The sequence below is a fragment of the Agelaius phoeniceus genome, chromosome 4 (assembly GCF_051311805.1).
Source record: "Agelaius phoeniceus isolate bAgePho1 chromosome 4, bAgePho1.hap1, whole genome shotgun sequence".
In the NCBI taxonomy this organism is placed as follows: domain Eukaryota; kingdom Metazoa; phylum Chordata; class Aves; order Passeriformes; family Icteridae; genus Agelaius; species Agelaius phoeniceus.
In genome coordinates, this window is record NC_135268.1 from 9,467,021 (window position 1) to 9,474,149 (window position 7,129).

A 7,129-nucleotide genomic window follows, 5' to 3' on the forward strand; every position below is an offset into this window, starting at 1 on the left:
TTCTACTGTAGGCGTTTCTGGTTCACTTTTTTTTTTTTTTTCCCTCTAAATCGGCAGTAAATATAGCTGAGTAAAATTACCTTGGTTTTCTTCCTTCTTAAATGTTTTTATTGATAATCCTATTTGAATATGCAGAACACGTGGGTATGTCCTGTAATATATCCTAGCTTTTCTTGTTTACAGGGTACTCAGAAAATATTTTTCCCTTAGAGTCCCACTGAAACATTCTCCGTGCAATCTCCGTTAAGGTCTGTGTTTACAAATAAGCCACCATCAGCTGAGATATTTGCCTGTGTACCTTTTCCTGTCATTCAGAGCTTGCGTTCTGTGGTTTTTATGATAAACCTATCAAACTTGCAAAACTGTTTTGCAAGTCTTAACCGTTGAAGGCAGCAAGAAGTGGTTTTAAAGCCTGTTCTTGAGCAGACAAAGGGAAAAAGTGTGAATTTGCTGCTGAACTTGTCCTTTTTCATTTGACTTGCCTTGAATTATTTAGGAAGAGAGAGAACTAGAAAAAAGAGAGAAATAGAATTGGTTCTTGAGCCCTCCTAAAATGCTCCCCGTGATTCCGTGTGGAGCCCAAGTGAAGGGTGATGGAACAGAGCCCCTGTGCTTTAGAAGGAAATCAATTTCAACCTGATCTCCACCCTGAGTCTCCCTAATTTCTGTTTTTAAAATGCAAACTCAGTTTAGGAAGTGTTGGGAGTTAGTATTTTGGGGAAGAAATGGCAGTTGCACAAACCGTTCCATTTCCCAGAGGCCCTGGGAAGGATTCATTTTGTAAGCGCTGTAACTGCCATCGGTTGGGGGTTCGGGGTTGGAATGTGCACTTGCCCTCCTATAAAGCACTCGTTCATTTGCATTTCAGTGCCAGGAGTCTGGAGAAACTGGAGAAGAGCCCAAGAGACATTTTTCATCCTGAGATACAAAAGGTAGGAAGTGACTTTTTTTGGTTTGGTTCTTTTTCTTTATGATTTCCTGGAAATAGAAGTAATTAAGTATAGATCCTACTGGTTTGTTTCTTCCAGTAGCTAATAAGAATAATAATAATAATAATCTAATACTACTTAAACTGTCTCTTTATCCATTGAACTGGCCATTTCAAATCCAAACTTCTAAACACCAATAAAACCATCATCCTTGTAGAATCTTTAATAGGAGGGGCTAAAGATGCTGTTTCTGTTGACAGGATCTATTGGTTCTTGAAGGGCAAGAGGTGAGTACAAGCCTGACTACTTCTTGCTCACAGACCCGTCCGGTGAATACGGCTTTGTATTTGGATGGGCTTTTGATGACTTCTAAATCAATTGCTCGTTACAGTAAAAAGAAGTCATGTTTTTTGGAACCTGACAGCAAAAATAACTTGAAGCACCAACTTAATCATAATTGATCACCCATCTAAGTTAATGATTTTATGCTATACTATCAAAGTTTAAAGGTAAATTATTGTGTAGTAGGAGATGGTATAAAATGTATGTTCTAATGTGTAGGATGTAGGCAAAGATTAGAGGAAACAAATTTTTATGTCTTCTGTTTGACTGTTCACCAAATAATATTTGGTTTTATTTTCCAGGGATTGGTGAATTTTAAATTTGGAGTCCTCTATGCTAAGGATGGTCAGCTTACAGGTGATGAAATGTTCAGTCATGGTGAGGTTTTCACCTTCTCCTTAATTGTTTTGCTCATCTAAAAAAAAAAAAAAAAAAAAAAAAAGGTATGTTTATTATTTGTTACCCCGTTCTGTCCGTTTCCTCCAGTATTCTGTCCAGTATTTGCTGGAGCTCTGCTTACCCAAGCTTTGGGTAAAACAAGCTTTGGGTTCCTTCTGTCCCACTGGGTGTTGCCCAGTTTGGTTGCATCTGGTGAAATTCAGCCTGAGCCCTTACAGAACCAGCTCAAACCACGCGAGAGCCATTCGCAGCTCTCTCAGGACACCCGGAGGAGGATGGGTGACGTTTCTGAGCATCTGGCAAGTGTACTTCTATCAAAACTCGGCCTGTGACATTGCTGGGGAAAACCCTTCTGTATCCTGAAGGGTTCCTCAAACTCTGTTGAGGATCCAGTTAGCAGTTGCTCACCTGGATGGTTCCAGCTCCTCAAGCTAACACTTGTACTCTTGCCCTGTAGTTTAGATCTATTGTAGTTTTGTTATTTTGCAAGATTTTACGTCTTTGGACAGTAACGTGCATTTCACTCTTTGGAACCTCTTGGATCCTTCTTTGGTGCAGGACCACCTAATGGGACACTTGGCTGCTGTGCTGAAGGGCTTGGTTACTGGAATTGTAAATCCCGGAGAGTTTGTAAGTCTTCTGTCCCCAGGGAGGTGTCACGCTTTGTTCACCGTTGCTCTGTTTGTCGGGTGCTGCTTCTCGTCGGAGGTATTAACTTCAAACTGCCCTGTTCTTTTTTTAACTTTTTTTCCTGGTTCTCTCCGTAGGGCAGGGAAGGACTCTCGTATCCCGGTCGTCAGACTCAGCGCTGCCCGAGAAGATACAGAGACTGTAAAAATCATAAGAAGCAGCTAGGACTGCAGAGGAAACAAACTGGAGAGAACAAAAGGTGATATTGTTCTCCTTAGCCTGGATTAGAAACATCCACTGCGCTTTGATGCCGGTGGCTGCCAGGGGCTCGTTAGGTCTCTTTAGGCAGGTGTAGGTGTTCACTTGTAGGTTCTATTTTTTGGCAAAGGACCACGAGAGAAGTTTATTTATAGATCCAAATAAACATTCATCTTATCTGAACATAACCTGTCATCCCCTTTCTGACATTAAGGACTCCTGTATAAATACTTGGGGGGGTTTTCTTTGTCATTTCTGAATGGTTCCATTTTGCCGGCTACTTGAACAAATCTGAGGGGGTTTAATTGCAGACTGCTTCCTTGAAATTCTGTTGGTCTCTGCTTGGAACCCTTCTTGTACTGCTTAATGAAAGACTTCGGATGGTGTTTTCTTGCCTGTTTGTGGTTAAGGTCGTGCTCTGATGCATTTACAGAAGCCATGGCAGGAGAGAGTCAGCTGCTGGAGAAGAGGAGACAGTACTATCCCTGTGCAGCACAGAACTGTGCTACTGCTGTGTCATCAGCTGTGTCTGCACTGAAAGTAGCCACCTTCACTTGTAGGTAGCTCCTTGGTGCTTTAGGACACGCTGAGGGATTTATTCCTTTTGGGATCCACGATGAGAATTCCCAAGAGAGGTAGTAGTAATAAGGTCTGAGATTGGAAAAAAGCCTGTGTCCTTGGAATGTTGTTGTTGTCGTCAAAAGTTAATTTTTCCTTCTTTCTTAGCCGGTAGTCAGCTTTTTGCTTTATTTTTTGTGGTATCAGTATTTGATTGTTTAAAAAATTGCTTCAAAAGAACTGCAGTGGCTGGCCACCAGGACCTTGTTCAGATTTGCCTATTTGCTTGTAGCTAAAACGTTTCCATATTGTTTATCATTCTATTGAAGAAACTGCTGCCCAGGCAACTAAGAACTGAACATCTATCTGTCTAGGACACGGGGAGAGGATTTAGGTCATGTCTTTGTTTCCAGAAAAAAGTTCCAGTGTAGTTTCTAACTAGAGGAAAAGGGGGGGGGGTGAAGACTCGGGGCTCTGATGCCACTGGGGGCACCCCGAGGTGCCCAGGAGAGGGAGCCCCACTGTGGTGCAGGAGCAGGTATGTTATCACGTACTAGAGAGCAAATTATAAATAGAAATAGGAAAATTATAAATATAAAAATATTTTTTAGATCGTTAAAGAAAGCGTTTTTTTTAACTTGTCAATAGGCAGGGTTTTGATGATAAAAATGATAAATACAAAGAATATGAAGGTAGAAATCTAAGTCTAGAAAGATATCATAAATACATACAGATAAAGTTTAAAGCTAGAAGAAAAAATCAGTTGCAGCAGTAGATATGATACATAATATAGATAATACTTTAAATACATGTCTAGAATTTTATAGATATTATAGATAATTATTAATAGATTGCATCAAAAGAAACGATAAATATAAATGTGAGTATAACTATACAAAGTATAAAAATATTTCGATACCGTTTAAAAGAAGGTGTTTTCTTGTATTTATTTGAGATGGGGTTAGAGATGGGGTTTTTATTTGGATTAATAGAAGTATTCTAGAAATATAAATCTAACTGTAGAGAGATCCAATCGATAGAGGAGGATATTTCTAAAACCACAACCGAACGCCGCCGCCTTCGGGGGAATCGCACGAGCTCGGCCGAAGCAAGGCGAGAGCGGCCGACCCTGACGGCCTCGAGCGAACCGAGGCGAGGCTTCCGAGGCTGCCTGAAGCGAAGCGAGCCGAGCTCAGGCGAAGCGAGCCTGCTGCTCTCGTGCGCGCTGCTTAGCGCCAGTGCGCTCCCAGCCTAATGAGCTCCTGCCCGAGCCCGCGCTCCCGGTCGTGTCCGCGCCGTGGCCGGGCCGCCCGCGGGACGCGGCAGCGGGAGAGCCCCGAGCCGGGCGAGCTGAACGGGAGGCGGCGGCGCTTGCCCGCCCGCCGTCGGGGAGCCGAGGCGAGGCGAGCGGAGCCGAGGCGCGCCGAAGGCACAGAGCGGCTGGGAGTTGGGCCGAAGCGAGGCGAGCTCGGCCGAAGAGGCGAATGCAGGCGCCAAGAGCCGAGTTGAGGCGCCAAGAGCCGACCGGAGCCGAGCGTCTCCGGAGCGAGCCGAGCTCCGCCGAGCGCCGCAGCATCCCGGGCAGGGCGAGGCGCCGGGCCGGGCTCGGGGTGCAGCCGGGGCTCTGGGAGGCTTCCCCGCCTGTCCCTCTCTCTAGCCCTCCTTCCTTCTCCCCGTCTTCGCCTTCTCTCGCTCCCTTTCCCCCATTCCCTCTCCCCCCCGCAAAGCCGGCTCCTTCCTGTCCTGTCCCTAGCCCGCTACTCCCTTCTGTTCCCCCTGTCTCCTTCCTGTGCCCAGCCTCCGTGTACCCTCGTCCCGGGCTTTCCCTTCCCGTGCCGCTTTCCTGCACAGCCCGAGCTCCCTCGCCGCCCTTTGTCGTGCCCTGCTCTCGCTCCTCTCTTCCCGTGCCCCCTTTCCTTCTTTGCCCCGCAGCCGCGGGGCTCGGGCTGCCGGAGAATAAAGCCCCGAGGGCCGGAGCCCGGCGCCCCTGGGCCCTTGCGGGAGTCCCCGCGCGGGGCCGGAGGCTCTCGGCGGATCCCCCCGTGCCGCTCAAGCAGCGCGGCCGACAGCGCCGGAGCTGCGGCTTTGCCGGCATCGCGCTGAGAGCGGCCCCCGCTCCGTGCCGGGCCGTCGCCGCCGTCTGTGCCGCTCCCTCTCTCGCTGCCCCTGGCCCGTGACAGCGAGGCTGGGCAGGAACCTCAAGCCTTCTGGGGGCTGCCCCCCCTTTCTTGTTGCAGCAGAATCCCTTGCTGGGGCCATGCACGTGTGGGAAGGGCTTGGGGGAAGCGCTGCGCTGCTGTCCGGGGCAGTCGGATTCGTTCGGAGCCTTCTTTGGGGGTCAGGGAAAGGCGGGGTGAAGGCTCGGGGCTCTGATGCCGTTGGGGGCAGCCCAAGGTGCCCAGGAGAGGGAGCCCCACGGCGGTGCAGGAGCAGGTGGGGGGCGGGCGAGGGGCGGGGGTCACGCTGGGTGCCGTCCCCCAGAGGGACCCAAAGCTGCCACCAAATGCACAGGGAGGGGTGAATGGGTGTAGGATGCTAAAACCTGGCAAGGCATTCGGTTTTCTAGGTATTGCTAAAGAATAGGAATTGGTCTCTAAACTCAGCTGGGGAGAAACCCTCTCTATGCACTCATTTGTTTACAGGAATGTAGAAGGTTCCGACTGGAGATGCGTAGTAGTTCTGAAGATATTGCCGTGAGGTTTTGATCTAGGAGCGGACCGAGCTGTGCCCTGGAACCCTCAGAACAGCTGCAGGGGCTGAAGGCGATAGAAAGGGCTCTCTGGCACCTTTTGCCTCCGTTCTCTGCCAGCGCCCAAAGCGTGTCGCAGTCCCGGAAGAGGCGCTTGTCATCCCGAGAGCCAAAAGGAAGACGTGTCAAATCCCAGCTCTGCCTTGTGTTTCGTGTGGGTTTTTTACTTCGTATTGATGTCATTCCAGAGAGCAAGGAAAGAAGAAATGGGACCGGGTCCCACTATTACTGTGTGAAGGCTTTCTTGAAAGGCTGCTGTATTTATATTGTCCTTTTCCACTCCAAGCTTGACTTTTGCCCTCGTTTTTCGAGCTCTGCTGCATTGGGTGTCCCAAGGAGGGCGGGGTTCCTCAGCAGGGCTCTTAGGAGGCGGCGCTGATTCTGCTTTTTCTGCAGGCGTCTCAAAGCGTGCTACCAGAATGACAGTTTTGTGCACTGGAAAGCTTTCCCTCAGTGCCATCAGCGCACGTCCGTGTCTGAATTGTGGAAGCAGACGGACTAAGAAAAGCCAGCACCCGGAGCAGATTTCTGTTGGCTCTGTGTCTGTGAGAAGCGGGCTGTGTGCTGGACGGGGAGAGGCGCTGTTGGAGAGTGGCATCAGCGCCAGGTGTGAGCTGTGAGGATGATGGGGGGCTCGGAGCAGCCCCAGGTGTGAGCTGTGAGGATGATGAGGGGCCGGCTCCTGCCGGCGGGGCGAGGCTGTTTTAGGGGGAGGCTTCGCCTCAGCTGCCTTTTGCATGGAGCTGCTGAGTAGAGGGGTTCATGGGGGGCTCCCGGGGCTGTCTCATGGAAGGACTGCGAGAGCTTCTGGCAGCGTCTGGGCGAACACCTGGATACGCGCTTGGATCCGCGGAGCATCGCTTCAAGGAGGTGCCGAGGGACGAATCTTTGTGCCGGGAAGCAGCAGCCGAACGGGTGAGCGCGTGTGGATTTGGAGCGGGGACTTTGGTCCTTTCCCTTTTCAATTGGATCTTGGCAGTCCCCCCTCCCCGCTTCCCCAGGAACAAAAAGGGAGCTTGTGAAGACAAAAGAAATGAAGGAGAGGCAAGCAGCTACTCTCCTAATATTGTCTGTGTTGGAACTGGGGGGGATCCGCTTTCGCTTGCGGTTCCAAGGATGTCGGTTGAAGGAAAAGCTGCCTTTTCCCGGCTGTTAGGGGTATCCCAGGGGTGACAGGGAATCCCTGCGTTCCATTTGAACGGGAATGGGCAAAGTATTGTTGTCATCGGATGGCTTTGATTTGAAGGTAGCCAGCCCATTTTCA

At 49.6% G+C, this 7,129-nt stretch overlaps 1 long non-coding RNA gene across 2 annotated transcripts in view; it reads left to right on the top strand.

The window, feature by feature from the left end:
* LOC143693812 (uncharacterized) overlaps positions 1–3,894 on the top strand; it is a 4,847-nt gene extending 953 nt beyond the window's left edge. The window contains exons 2-6 of one of the 2 annotated variants that reach the window (XR_013181780.1): positions 184–248; positions 869–932; positions 1,574–1,649; positions 2,438–2,559; positions 2,992–3,894. This is a non-coding gene — a long non-coding RNA (uncharacterized LOC143693812). Of the gene's footprint in view, positions 1–183; positions 249–868; positions 933–1,573; positions 1,650–2,437; positions 2,934–2,991 lie in introns of those variants that run through there. The other variant, XR_013181779.1, reaches the window with a different exon arrangement.
* The last annotated feature ends 3,235 nt before the right edge of the window (positions 3,895–7,129 follow it).